The 15,330-nt window shown below is 39.2% G+C and overlaps 1 protein-coding gene across 2 annotated transcripts in view; it reads right to left on the bottom strand.

Annotated features, from left to right (window-relative positions):
- Positions 1-15,330, bottom strand: part of NCOA2 (nuclear receptor coactivator 2) — a 186,870-nt gene that overhangs the window by 115,396 nt on the left and 56,144 nt on the right. For both annotated transcript variants that reach the window (XM_030266319.4, XM_030266320.4), the window contains exon 3: positions 1,667-1,910. The gene's annotated coding sequence lies outside the window, so the exon portion shown is untranslated. The remainder of the gene's footprint in view (positions 1-1,666; positions 1,911-15,330) is intronic.

Here is a 15,330-nt window from a genome sequence, read left to right on the forward strand (position 1 = left end):
ACACAGGAATGGCAGAGTTTCTGTTCTCCTTGGCGCTCCTGTCTCACATTAGCCGATAATCTCCACGGTGTGGCTGTGCCAGCGCGCTGCCCTGCAGGCCCACAACACCCCTGCTGTTCCAGTCCCGTGCTTTCCTCCTGCGGGCTCTCCCAGCGAGATCCTTTCGTAATGTGTGCTATTGCATCAGTCTAATTGCAACATAACTCTCAACACTCCAGATAAAGCAAATAATTTCATTTTTAACTTCTGCTCATAAAATACAGATTGTTTCCCCGCCACCCCCACCACTTTTTTTTGTTTATTTTCAAAGCTTTAAAGAAAGACTTGCACACTGCACAGAGGCAGTCAAACAAAAATGCCTCATGTTTTCTTAGAAAGCAGCACTTAGAAATGTTGCTCAACACCTAAAGCACTAGTGCAGCCTTTCACAGAGCTGTATGTAGCAGATCCCCTGTGAGCAGGTTGGAAGAGGAATCTTGCTCTGTGTATTTAATGTAATATTCAGCCATTATAAAACCTTCATCGTTTTTTACTCTCTCTCTTCCCTGCAATAGAGAGAAATAGCTTATCTGGCAAACACACTCACTATGTTTCTAGGCACTGAAAACATGCTCTTGGTTAATTCATAAAACCTGATTTAATGTTAGGTATTTTGCATTCAGGTTAGGTAACTTGAAACAATATTTAGCTGAACCATGAATTGCCGAAAAAATTCTCTGTTATCTACTGATTACAACTGCATTGTAGCTAGCTATGGACATCACAGTGGAAAAATACAAACCCCATGACTGAGGAAATGCAGATGAAATTCTGACTCCAAGCCATTTTGATAGTGGGCATTACAAACACTACTTAGTATCTGATACAATAACCAGGCACAAGAGTCATGTGGCTGCAATGAATGAATTTACATCTAATTTTAACTTTATGTACATTTTTATCTCAGTTGACAGCACCAAAAAATGCTGTGATTCTTGCACCCCAAATCATCTTGCATGATACGAATGTCTACACTAAAACTAATCTGGATGCAAGCACTCATTGGAGGAAATATCAGAAGCTAAGTCTCAGAAAACCTAAACTTTCCCTTTGTTTGCTTTTGTGGCATGGTACATGTCACAGTTGTCATACCATTTCCACAGCACCTCTGTGCCGTTCAAAAACTCACAAAATTACCACTAATCAAAACAATAATCTGTTTAACTCTTGGCATTTGGGGTACGGTCCTATAACTGATTTACTGCACACTACTCAAACTTTTTTTTGGAAGACAGAACAAGTGATTTCTTTGTGAATTCAATGGTGCAGCTGAGTGCTCCATCAACATAATGGTTAGTCCTAACCTTACTCTGTTACTCCTAACTTACAATAACTGTGTTATTCCTAGCTTCCTAACTAAAGCAGTGACAGCTTTAAGGTCAAAATGATTCTCCAGTTTTGAAGACAACTTTGTCTCCAGTTTGGCATAACTCAGGCCTAATTTTTTCACAACACTTGGCATTATGTTGTGCTTTATATAGCACCTTCAAACCTCAGCCCCCACTGCCTCACCCCCAGCCACCAGTGGTCTGTACTTCCAAGTAAGATCCGAAGACCTTAAGTCATCCACAAGAAAGCAAGACACAGTGAGCAAAGACATAAGAAAAGCTAGGATCAAGCAGCTTACCTAGCATCACCTAGGAAGTCTGCAGCACAGCCAGGAAGGGAGCCCCGCACGCCAGGGCAGCATGCAGCTGCACAGAGCACCAGAATGGCTCCTGCCTTCTGCAATCACCTGCCTCGTCCACCACGCACGTCCCGACTTCTGCTGGAAGTGAGGTGGGGTACTCCAGAGAACAGCCTTCTCCAATGCATCAACCAGATTCATTCCCAGAGCAAGTCCATCCTGTGCATGGACCAGAGTGAGAGCCCTGCAAGGAAAAAAAAAAAAAACCCAGTACATCAGCATGTGACTTAATACCATCAAATTGAGGGGCTTCCTCACAGGGTGCCACACAAAAGAGATTTCCAAAGATAAGCTCAGTTTTGACAATCCTTGACTTGGACACCGCCACGCTGGAAAAATGTTTGCATTCACCACTTCTAGAAACAAGAAACTGAGGCATCAGACATTGTCACACTGGCATCCATAAAAAAAGAGCAGCTGGTTTGAAATCTTCAGATGTACCGTGCAGCTTTTGTGGGAAGGTAGTATCAAGTAGGTTGCAAATGTGAAATTATTCTCTGCATGGAAATTAGTCATAGGCGATGACTGAAAACATTCTTGAGGAGCTTCTACTGAAATCAGAGTGTTTACTTAATATTCAAGATCTCTGGGCCTTCCAGAACAAACTTCTCTGCCTGTTTTCCTCAAGCCATATCCTCTGGCCCATGTTGATTCAAGCCTGGTCCTTCTTCATTCCTACCTTCAGCACCCCTGCCAAGTCTCACCTTATCCTGCTCCCCAAGGATTTTTATCTCTCCCAGCTCAGCCACTTCCAGGCTTGGCTGGCAGTGCCACACTCTCCCCTTGACTCCCCCTTCTTCCTTCATTCCCCCAATATTGACTCTCACTCCCCCACCACATCTGCCTCCCTTGTTCACAGTCTATGGCATTTTGGGGCCAGGACCACCACACTAGGGTCCCATCCATGTCAATGTCCCATGGGTTTGCTTCTGACTCTCAGGCACTGGGGTACAAATCCAGCTTTCCTCTCCTCTTCCAGGCACACAGCTTTCACATGCCCAAGACACCATGTGAGATCTGTCATTTCTTTAAAAAGTTAAAGTTTTTCGATCTGAGAATTTTGCAAAGCTGTGACTCGTAATAGGTTCTTCTTCCCCAGTGCCCTTCACCAGCGCTTCCCACACTCTAACTCCGAGCCTCTTTCAAAGGGAGGGACATGGAGCATTTCCAAAAAAAGATTAGGTTTTTTTTGTTTCACTTGTTTGTGGATTTTTTTAAAATCTACAATGAGAAACAACTTTTTCCACGCATGCTCACAGAGAGCTATAGTACTTTGGCAGCAAAAAAAAAAAAAATTAAGCTGGCAGCAACTACCTAGCCCCAAAGGCTAACATTTTGTAAAGTTATAAAAAACTCCAAGGAACATCCTATACTGGGAAGAACCAGGCAGCCTTCCTTACTGCAAATTCTGGCACTCTCCTTTCAGCTCTTAACAGCTTAACTCATTTAGTTCACTCCAACAAGACTGTGCAAATCTTACCACCTGAGTGGTCAAACTCAGAATTAGCAGCAGCTGTGGGTGGACAGAGCTGGAGTGAACCCCATGCCACGCACGCTGCCTTTGCCCTCACCAGCAGTTTTGTTGCATGCCTACAAGCAACATATCGACAGCATCATCGGACAGCACGCAGCGCAGCAGCATTTCTTCAGATGTTTTCCTCCTGGAAGTAGCAATGACTGCCTCAAAAGCTATAGCTGCTCAAAAAGTACTTCTAGGCCACGAAGACCTGAAGTAAAATGGGTTAGCTTCATTCCTGATTAAGGTCACACACAGCTAATAGAGCTAATTTAAGAAAAAACATTTTACTTTACATTTGCAGTAAATCAAGAACAGCCCTGTATAAGTTACAAAAGGGAAGGATAACTTCACACAGTACTATTGCTTGTGATCACCTGCCCCTGTCAGGAGTGGAAATAGCCTTCTTAAATGAAATATTGGGAAGCTTCTTCTTTCCTTTTCTCTATTTAGCTATTTAGTTATTTATCTCAGCATGAAAAACAAATGTACCATGCTGTCAAGTAATATACAAAGGAAATAATATATATACATATAAAAGAGAAAGGAAAACCTCTCAAAACAGATAACATTCTTTTAGAGCAAAGTCCAATTTACAGATCTTTATACTGAGCCTGTAAGAGCAAACAGGGCAATAATTTCCCGATGACTCTTGTAAATATTCTGTACAAATAAGGTCCAGAAGAGGAGACCAGGAAAAGAAAAACATTCACTAATTATGATATGGATTAAACGCAATATGACATTTATTTTTCAATAAGAAATAATTATTTCTAAGGAATGGCCAGCCATTCCTGCAAGATCATATTTAGCCTAGAGACATTTGATGCACCTAATTCTTAACAAGATGGCAAAAGAAGTATGAGACCCACATGCATACTCCTAGAACAATTATGTTAATTCTTATGAAAATTATCTGGGAAGCTTCAACCTCAATATGTAAAAGAAAATGAGCATTAAAAGCTCACTACCATTTTCCAAAATCACTAATAAACAATTTTATCATATTTTGAATTCAATTTAGCAATGAAACTGCCTATCAAGCATCCATATTGGCTATATGTACTTTTTTAAAGTCAGAATAATTATCTGATCACCAGATAGAGTTAAGATGAAAAATACAATTAGGTTGAATGAAACTTCAGTACTTCAACGTACAATCATGGAAACTACACAAAACTTCTTGCTTAAAAAACAAGAGCAGAATTTCATGCACTATTTCATTTGGCAGAGTATAATGGCTGACATTTGCTGTCAGCAAAGGACTTTTTTCAGTGAAGAAAAAAGAAAGTTTCTGAATTCAAACAGCATTGCCCAAGTGATTAGAAGTATCAGCCACTGCTAGTTGTCTCTCAGCTGTAAGCAACCGCAATGGATTTTGTTCCTACGGACCACTGTACGAACTGAACTGTGTTCTAACAACTCTTCTGAAACCCAGCAGACCTCCAAAAAAAGTTATGTGTTTGTTTAACATAAACTAACCTAATTATTTTGTCATCAAAATCAATATTTATGGGCTAAAACACTACTTCAAGTAGGAAAGCTTTAATGTAAAACAAATCATAAAACACTGATAATGGATACGCTTGAAAAGGCTCTAGGATTGCATGTATTTATATAAGATTTGTGAATTTATAAACACTTGGTTATATACGTCAAGAAAAAGGTGAGGCTCAGTGCAGTGAGCTACACATCTGAAGACTTAGCTTCTTTAGAACACTGGATTCCTACAAGGACTTAAGACAGCTGGCTGAAGTGTATCAAATATCTTCCTTAACAGCAAAGACTCGTCCAAGTCCATAAATTCATTGTTTCTATTTATTATATATTTTTAAAGTAGTTTCCAGCATTTCTGAAATGCAAATTATTCCCTGAAAACCTTCAACAGCTTTTTATTGCTAATACAATTACCACAAAGCCACACTACAATGCAAACATGTGCTTGCTATGTTCAACAACACTGGCATCATTTGGTGAAGGATTCTTCTCTATATGGATAAAACAAATTCTCTTATAAATTCTGTTATGGATGCTGTTCTTTAAACCACCATGGGGAAAATAATTTTCTACAATAGTAGAACTTTCAATCATCAAAAATCCCCAAATCATGATTCCTTTTTAATCTCAAGAAATTTCTCAAAGAATTCTATAATCCTACATAACTATCAAATCCTATATACTAGCACCAACACAAAAACTTCTTCCTGCATTGATCAACATGTACAGTGTAGTTTATTCTTTCATTTCAATATGTTCAAGTAACATGACACAATGAGTTCAGTATAAAACATTATGGCTCTTATGCAAATTAACAGACTCCCAACATTAAGGTTACTGCTCCACAATACATCGCACACAGCTGCTCACAGCTTGCCTTCTACAGAAAAGTAGATTAAAATGGAATAATGAACTTCTACCTATATTCCATTGATTTTACTGACTTGGGGCATATTATTAAAAAGAAGTGTTAGTTACCAATACTGACAACAGCACCTACAGCTTCCAACTGCTGCGGCACTGCATCCCTTAGTTTTGTGTCTCACTGTCATATAAAACAAAGCCCTTGCCTTGGCGCCCTGATTAGAGGAAAAAGGGATGGAGTTTCTAGCACTGCTTAATTCCATACCACCCACGTCATGGCAGGGAACGTGGTTCCAGCAGGAGGAAGCTGAGGCTGGAAGCAGAACCCAGGGAGGGCGTGTGCAGCTCTCAGAGTCACCTCGGCAGGGCTTGTCCCTCTCTGCTGCTGGCAGTCCCTCCCCAGTTCCTCTGAACCACAGCATTTCTGGTTTGGTGCTGAAATACAGCACCAGCGAGCCCCAGAATAAAGAAAATGGAGCCACATGGACCCCAAGCCACAGCCATGGCGGCCAGGGCAGCCGCTGGAGCTGCCGCTGGAGCCCAAAATGCAGCCAGAACCACTGAGCATCCCAGCCCACTCCCGCAGTCAGGCCAAGAGGAAGGGTCCCTAAGCTGTTCCAAGGCCATGTCAGATCCCACCAGGTTTAGTCTGGCCTTCCACTGTTTTCCAGCTGGGGGGAAGTTAGGCCGGGAGCCTCCCAGACACACCCACTTTGTTTTCCCATCCACCACATTTTTCAGCATGGGGCCAGTTGCCATTCTGCCTTTGACTGGGAAACCACACGAGGTTCTGTCTTCAGGAAGTGTTTTGGTTTGTACAGTGGTAAATACTCTTTTGTGGGTAAAACACTCACTTTATTACATTCCTTTATTAACATTGCTGTGGTTATTGCAATTTTCCAGTAAATTGTGATTCCATTTTATAATCTCTCCTAGTGTTTCCTCCACTACCAGAAGTGAGGGAGGGAAAGGGGGCAGCTTGAGTGGCTTAAATTTTCCCACTGGGTTTTAAACTAGCGCACTCAGAAGCCAAATCAAGCACAATGAGCACCCTCCAAGCACAACTCCAACCCTCTACTGTCAACCCCAGCCACCACTGAGAGTTCAAGGCAATTCAGTTTCAGTCAAATATTCTTCAGGTCAAATGACTTTTCTTTAGCAAGTATTGAGGGAAACACCAGATGCAAAGAGTCAACATATCATAGCTTTGTGGACATCAGCTCATGTCCCCCACAGACTTTTTCCTGGGATCCACAGCCATTTCCAACACCTTAAGCACTGTTCTGACTGACTAAAGCTTGGTTATGTCATGAGCACTTCTCTGAGACCAACATTTAAGCTCACCTCACTTCATGTACTCTAGAAGAGAATTTGTTTTCCTTAGTCTATGAACAACAGTGCCAAAATAGCTAGAAAGCAAATAGTAAAGAGGTATATAGCAGTATGTAATCCATATGGTGTCTACTAAAATAAATCTACTTAGAGTCTGTTGTTTTCAAAACAATACACCTGAATCTCAGATTTGTGACTATCAGAAGTCATATACTTACACGTAATTTAACTTATTTTTAAAACAAAGCAGAGTTATAAAAGCAAAACTGAATACCAGCACATATACAAGGATATCTTGCTTAGAAAGCTAACAAAAAGTCCTCAGAACAAATGCATATACTGTAGTATTCTCAGCCCACTGAGGTGGCTCTTAGGATGCATCTCGAAGTGAAGATGACTCCTGGCACACATCTGGGTTTGGTACTGTACCAAAGCAAAATTTTTAAAGTTATCTCCCACTTATTACTTTTGCTTGCAACAGAAATAAACCATGACCCTTTATTTTTGTGAGCAAACCCCCATTTTTGCTGCAAGGCTTTATGACTATTATAAACGTATGCTTTAGTTTTCACCAAGGTAATTTCCAGAAATTCAAAACTACATGATATAATTCATACATTTTTTAGAGACACGGGAAAGTTCTCCATAGAGCAGAGAATAAAATATAGGAGAATTGAGAAATAATATCGCTCCTAAATACATAAAAATGCATGTTATGCATAGGTTCCTTACCAAAAGAATGAACATTAAACTCTATTAAACTCTATTATACTGTTTGTGCCAAATTTGCAACATTCTTTGAGTAAAATGGCCTTTTCCACAATACCTTGCTATGCCAACAGCTTAGCTCCAGAAATTGTAGGTTTTGAGCCTCAAATACATGATGAGAAGGAGCAGAGAATATTTTCTACAGATACTGTGTGAGGAAATGTGAGCGTAGTGCCTCAGTGCTTGACAGCTCTGATTTAATTCATTTCTCCTCTACTGTCTGGGCTACATTTATAAAACTTAATAATCTCCTTTTTGGTATATCTTTGGAACCCACAAATCGTTCCTCTCATGGAAGCCACCCCAAACATCGTCACATTATTCTGGAAAGAAATGCTTAAAGTGTGTTGTCACACCAGAGTACTGAGCCAACCTTACAGTTCACTATTATGAAGTTCCCTGCATTCATCCTATGCTGCTCAATTTACCCTGCCATGCCAAACTGTCTCAGTCACTTGTTGATGCTTCTCCCCTTTGCATACATAGATTAACTTTTGCTAGCCCAAAGACTAGGTATCAGGCATGTTCACTGTCAAGTAAGTACATCTGATTAAGCTAGATCAGCCCTCTAAAATCTGATGACTAATGCCATCTCCTGTCTTTTTCCAACTGAGGTTGAAGAATCACTGAATACTCCAAACAGCAGTTTCCAAGCTGTAATGCATGGCTGATAGCCTCATTAACTCCTCTATAATTAATCCAGCAAAACTATATCGTACACCAGCATTATAAATGTCTAAATTTCACACAAAGTGATAGCAGTAGCCAGTAAGAAAATTTAGTAATGGGAAAGCATCCTCAAAAACTTAGGGAAGCACTTAGCAACAAAACTTGCCTGTCTCAGGTTCTTGCACAAGAACTGAAGAAAGCCCCCAGTACATCAATCTGCCCCACTTGTAATCCATGGTTTCAGTGGCATTTCCCTCACCTTCAGCCAGTGTGGTGGATACACTGCAAACTGCATAGTGCAGAAGTTACAGAAGTTTTTCAGCAAAGAGGGAAGAAAAATCATCACTAACTTCAGTATTTTGGTTCAAAATGTGCTGCCTGTTTTATTTTTTTTTTTAATTTCTTGCTAAGCATGTTTTTTTTCCCTCTCTTTAAGCCAAGGCACCATCAACTCACTATGAAACCTGTGGAAAGAGACAGCTTCCTTATCACAATCTCCTGAAATGTGAAATGGTTTTAATACTTACCTCCAGTGACAGTTACAACACAGAAACAGATAATTATTATATATTATTCTTACGCATTCCCGAGTCATAAAAGAACATACAGCATTTAAATACACATTCCACATGAGAGAAATCTACTCAATTTACTAAGAATAATACTATGCACATACCTTTATATAGATTATATTAGTATAAAAATATAAAACAAATATATATATAAAATATAAAACACAACATATACATTCCATTTCTAAGCTCTAAAAAAAAACTGTCCCAAAAATGCTACTCAATTCTTCTAAAAATCAAACCACTTCCAGTGTTATGACTAAATTTGGTGACTCATCTTCTTTGGTTCCAGGATTTTTCTGCAGATATCCACTGAGATAAGGAAACTGCTTTTGTGTCTCCTGAACACAAATGAAGTTAAGTTGCATCTCTTGAAAGAGAGAGAATATTTTAATTGTTTCAAATGTTCATTAAGTGCAAGTGGGATCAAGTGGAAAAGCTGCTCTACATACAGCTCAGTGCAACTACAGTCCCCAGCTTTCACCAAGTAATGTTCTCATGCAAGGTAGGATGCAAAGAAATTCTGACTACACATAAATTAAAGGAGGTAAAGAGAGCTTCACACTTTGCTGCAACGATCAGTCACGCTCACTGCACCTATTCAGAGCACCCTGAACACCCCCATGCCACGTTTCTGTCCTCCTCTATTTCAGAGATTATTGACCCACCTTATCCACTCCTTGAGTCACATGAGCACCACTCCTCCCTTCAGCCCCTTTTCTGGAAGCAAAGGGCCATTAATATGACTGCTACCTGACTGGTTTCTAACCAGGCAGGCCAGTTTTACTGCTACCTTAATGACTGCAAACGAGACAACTGCATTTTCCAGTTTTCTGAGCAGCCACTCCAGCAGGTGACATGTGGAAACACTGGTGCACACGCCTGTCCGTGGCCCTGCAGACTCCCAGCTATTGCATCACACTAGTGGCTGAAACCCCTTTGCATGCACAGGGCAGCTGAGCATGCAAACCAACCACCTTTAGATGCAAATGATTTTTTTTTCTTTAGAAAGTGTCCAGCTGTCATGCCTAACTCTGTTTCTGCTCTTGTATGACAGCAGGACAGATTCCCATTTCTATCAACAAATGCAAAAGGTTTTGTAAACCATCCTTCAGTAACACCAGGGCTTCTGCCTCACATTTCTTCTACTTCCTCTTTCACCCCACTCTCCACCCCTCAAATCCTCATTCCCATCTATCTTCCTCCTGGTTATGAGACAGGACTATCGGTGCCAACTTTCTGAGCTGCACTAGGAGGATGGGTAGAGGCAGTTTGGGATATTACACTGGAAGGTGTTAACGGTCACCATCAAATGGTTCTTTCATCTCCAGGCAATTGCAGAGCTGGGCCTGCTAACCAGATGCAAGGGGCTCCCTCTTCCCCTCATGTCTTCCTTCTGCATCCCAGACAAACAGAAGTGCCATCAACTCGAGTCCAAGGCCCTATAAACCAATTAGAGGTTTATTTTGAACTTAAAAAGAAGAAAAGGACTGTTTTGCCTTTATAGATGTCAGAAGGAGTTTGCAAACCAACAGTGCAACTCTGAAAGAGACTCTTTAACAACTCCTGTCTGCTTAAGAGGTGGTTGAAAATATGCAATTTGATTGCCGAAATTTAATGACATTTGAAGTTCTCAGAAATTTTTATCACAATCATATGTATAAAAAAGAATTTTTAAAAGCTTCAAAAACTAGATGAAAAGCATGTAAGATTGGTTAGGTGATTTCTACTAATTAGTACTGCTTTTTTTATACAGGGCAAGAAAATGACAATTTTTTTCCTAAACTGGCAGTGAACAGCCAATTCAATAAGCTGCGTTTTTGTTTTCTGTGACAGGGCAGTGGAAAAATCTCTTTCATTTATTAGGTCTGCAGAGACCAAAACTGGCTGGGTGTCAAACCTGCTTTGTAAAAGCCCAGATCCATTCAGCCATGTGTAGATTTCATAATTCTTTATGACCTGTTCTCAGTATCAGCTTCACAAAAGATGAAACTTTCATGTCTTCCAGCGAGTGTTAGTGCAACCCTTTATAAAATGAAACAAGAACTTGAACTGACAGTTCAACACAGAAAGGAAAAAAATCCCACCCTAATGGCAGTGCCAAATTAAATTAGTTTTAATTTTTTTTTCCAGATGAGCTTTGCGTAAAGATATAAAATGAGGTTCCCTATAATGGTGGATGAGCAAGCTGTATAAATATGTAAATTTTAATAGTTCATTGCTCCATGCCCCACTTCATGCACCTATGCTTAAGTGACAGTTTCATCACCTCACTAGTGATTGCAGAGTATCCAGAATTTGTCATGTGGATAGACAGGGCAAGGCCTTAAGCTGAAAGGTCTGATGGCAAACTGAGATAGTAAAACAAACTTTTTTTTTTTTTTTAGGAGTATGGGGCTTTCAAGATAGAAGAAAACTAGGAGAGTGGAATGACTGACTTGCTTTTAACTACAAGAACTAGATGGCTTTGATAAACAGAATAAAATGTGCTGTCCTCTTAAAAACTACTTCTCACATCAAATCAGGTGCACACTATATTATATCTAGGAAAAAATATTAAACTTCAGTTTTCAGCAAACACACAGAGCATCACAGTCTTACATTTTTTATAGTAGAAGCTTACGAATAACAGCACTCATAACACTTTATAATCTCAGACTGTGAAACTGAAATAACTAATTAATCATTTTATTTAAGTGAAATATTCTTGGCTATGCTAAGATTTCTCTGTATCTGTCTATACTGACAGCATTTGCTTGAATTGTCCCATTGCTTTGGCAATGCATTTTTTTACCTATTGCATTCTTTAAAGTAAAAAGAACTACAAGCTAACTCACAAATGTTTCCCACATTATTAAGTACTGTGAATAATCATTTTACCATTAAACCAAGGAATTCTTGTGAAACATGCAATATGCTTCACATATGCTAGAAGTCTAGTGTTCTCATTCCATACTCAGTTTGTAATTTTGCATCTGACACATATGTAAACATTAGTAGTCTTAACAACACCTTTCCATGCAAGCTACATGTATTTATCAAGACAGATAAAGATGCACACATGCACATGATTTTCTTCAAAGTTTAATAAAATCTGCAGGGTCTTTAGGTCACCGGAAAATACGTGTGATTTTTATCACCACCACATAAACAGCCTTCTTTAATAGTCTCCTCTCTTCAGTATGCAGTCTGCAGATCACAGGAGCACACAGACTCTGAACTTAAGTTTCATTTTCCCAAGAGCACAGGGAATGTTACAAAGCACCATTTCTCCTACGGGGAAGGGAATTTGTTCTCCTCACACACAGGTTTGCCACAATTCAAACTTCAGCCATAATCTGCTGATGGTTTTAGGGTAAGGAGTAAAAATTTTAGAAGTAAACAAATGCAGCATTCATTAATAGAACATAGAAACAATTCAGAACTGTTTTAGAAATATGATGGTCAAATATAGCTCATTTAACATTTTAGAAATCTGCTGCAAAACATTAAAACTCTAACTTAATCTTTGCTCCTCGTTTGAAGCAGAACAGCTTTGTGTTGCCTCTAAAAATAGGGAGGGAGCAGTGGAGGATGGGAAGGGGACTGAATAAGAGGATAAGTGGAAGCAAGAACTGATACACCATACTGGCAGTAATTTATAAAAGACTAGTCACCAGTATTCTTAATACTATGGCTTTCCCAACAAAGTCAAGCACTTTCTCAATTAGCAAATAAAAAAGGTCGTCCTGTACTTTTTATTTTGTACATGCACACGCAAAGGAAAAAAGGAAAAGTTTTGTTTCATCTATTACCAAAACCATCATTCTGCAGTCAACACTTTTAATGAAATACAGGCCAAAGGATTAGTCAGAACAGACTCATGGAAAACAAAGGAAATCTGTATGAAAATACAGATAACTAAACTACATAACTAAATCCAAAAGAGACTCCTGCTTAAGTACCTCCAAATATTATCCTACAAGGGTCCCTGCAAGGGCTTCTACTCACCCCAGCTCCACAGCAATTAGCAGCAACTGTAGTAGCCACTGCCCTGAAGATGAGCAAGTATACTAATATCATCATTAAAGCCTTGAATTAAGTATTCTAAGTATCAAATGTGTCAGCAATATAGTCCATGTGTGTTAGAAGTCTTAAGAAAATTCTTTTTTTCAGAAAAGGAGCAGTCAGGGATCTGGCAGGGAAGGCTATGGGTGATGGTACAGGGAAGGCAGTTGCTTCTGAGCTGTTGACCAGCTGGCAAGACAAGTTACTTCAAAGCTACAGGGTCACAAACAAGATAAGAAAGTCAAGTAATTGTGTCTGTCACCGGAAGACTTGTGATGAGCCAGAGGATGGGCACGAGCATGGAGCATCACCAACACAGCACTGCAGGTCTGGTCCTGGAGAGGCAGAAGCAGCACAACCCCACATTTTACATGGCTTAACATTAGATCCATCTTAGCTGGAGCTTTATGTGAGTAAACATGACTCCAGGAGTTTTTTTAAGAGAGTTATTTTTAAATACCTGACCATATGAGCTTCCTTGGAAGAGGAAAAAAGGGGAGGCAAAACTAAACAGTCATTACACATATATTTAAATATAACATTAAAAAAACCACAAAATATTTAAACTTACTAGAAATGTTCGCTTTCATTTTAATTTTAAAGTTGGCAGTGGACCTGGACCAGAAAAAGGTTATATTCTAACTGAGATGAAGCAGCGTGGATTTTCTAAAACCAGTCTTTAAAATATATAGGAGGGGGAAAAAAACCCCAAGCTTGCCCAGAATCTCTCACTTAGAAAGTGGCAATTTGAGCTTTGAGCAATTTGGTTTGAGCTCTTACTCAGACATGTGCTAAAATCACTCAGAGCTAGAAGAGCTGAAGTTGGGAAGGAAATAGAAGTAAGTGCACAACAGGAGAATGTGGCTGTACAGAGCTCAGTTAACAATCCCCATATCAACACATTAGGTCAGGAGGTTTGACACAGAGTTTTCCCAAGAAGCATTTGCACTAATGCCAAAAAGGCACTTGAAAGTCTTTATCTACTTCTGCTTTAAAATATGGACCTAAACACATCGGGATCTATGTAAATCATCTCCAAAGATGCAGTAAGATGCTCATGGTCACAAGCAGTAAGTATTATCAAGAGAAAAGGCTGAGACCAAGAAAGAAAACAATTGCATCTAATGGCATATTTTGGAAATACTGATACTGTTTCACGGCTGGAAATCTAAAAACTGTATTTTTCCAGCAGTACTTGTTAATATATTTAGACTCAAATTCTGTAACAATACCTAAAATTACAAAGCAAACAACTGCTTGAAAACATGCTTTCAGTACACAGAGAGAAGTATCTGTTGATCAGTCAACCCCAAATCAACTGTCCCCTTCTGTTTACTTGGGATACTTTTACCTGGCACTAGCAATAATGCATGCAAAAATTTGCATAGTTCTTCCAAGTTGTGGTTAATTATCCATTACTGAAGTCCTCAGCACAATTATTTGTCAAACAAAATGTTAAGACAATCAAATAGTAGAATTTGACAATGAACAGTAAAATTTAAATATTATAATTACATTACCTCATGTCCATATATGACAGTAATTAATAGCCATGCACATTACCTTTCAAGATTACATAATTGCTTTCTCCCTAATATTTCCTTAATTTTCTAAGTTTGGACTTTAATGTAATTAGCAGAAACTGGGTTTGTTTGGTTTTTTTTTTTTTTATTTCAAGGAAAGTACACTCACTCCACATCTCAGAGTGGAAAACACAGACAGCTAAGCCATTTCTCAAGTAATAAATTCCCCAAAAAACCCCCCTCAAGCCAACTCCCCCTTCCCCTTAACCCACCAACAGAAGAAAAATATCATAAACAACCAACCCAAATGCATAAGTATTGATACTGGTCAATACTTGTGGGTTTACTCATTTTAATATTTGGATATTCAATACATTTTCATTTAGTATATGTACGTTTGCATTTCTGGAACAACAAAGCTTCTCTTCACATGGCAAAGCACCATCTGCTGCAGAACAGTTTCCTTTCTGCTACATACACCCCATATACTTGAGATGATCTGATAAATTACTTCTGGTTTTGCACAATTACTGCAGCTAATGAAGTTTGTGGTTGTTTATTAGAGAGAGCAGGAAGAGCTACATCAGCTTTAAACCAAAAACTCTGTGATGCTGTATGACTCTTTCCTACAGTGGCCATTTTAAATGTCCATTTCATTACAAAACAGGAATTTCTTTTATGAGCTTCTAGAGTTTCTCTCAAAGTACACAACTTTTAAAAAAATATTAAAAAAAAACACAAAAAAAACCCAGAAAGAGCATGAGCACTCACACCACATGTTCCACTAATCATCCACAGAGACAGAACAAACCTCTC

This window comes from Taeniopygia guttata, chromosome 2 (assembly GCF_048771995.1).
Source record: "Taeniopygia guttata chromosome 2, bTaeGut7.mat, whole genome shotgun sequence".
NCBI lineage: Eukaryota > Metazoa > Chordata > Aves > Passeriformes > Estrildidae > Taeniopygia > Taeniopygia guttata.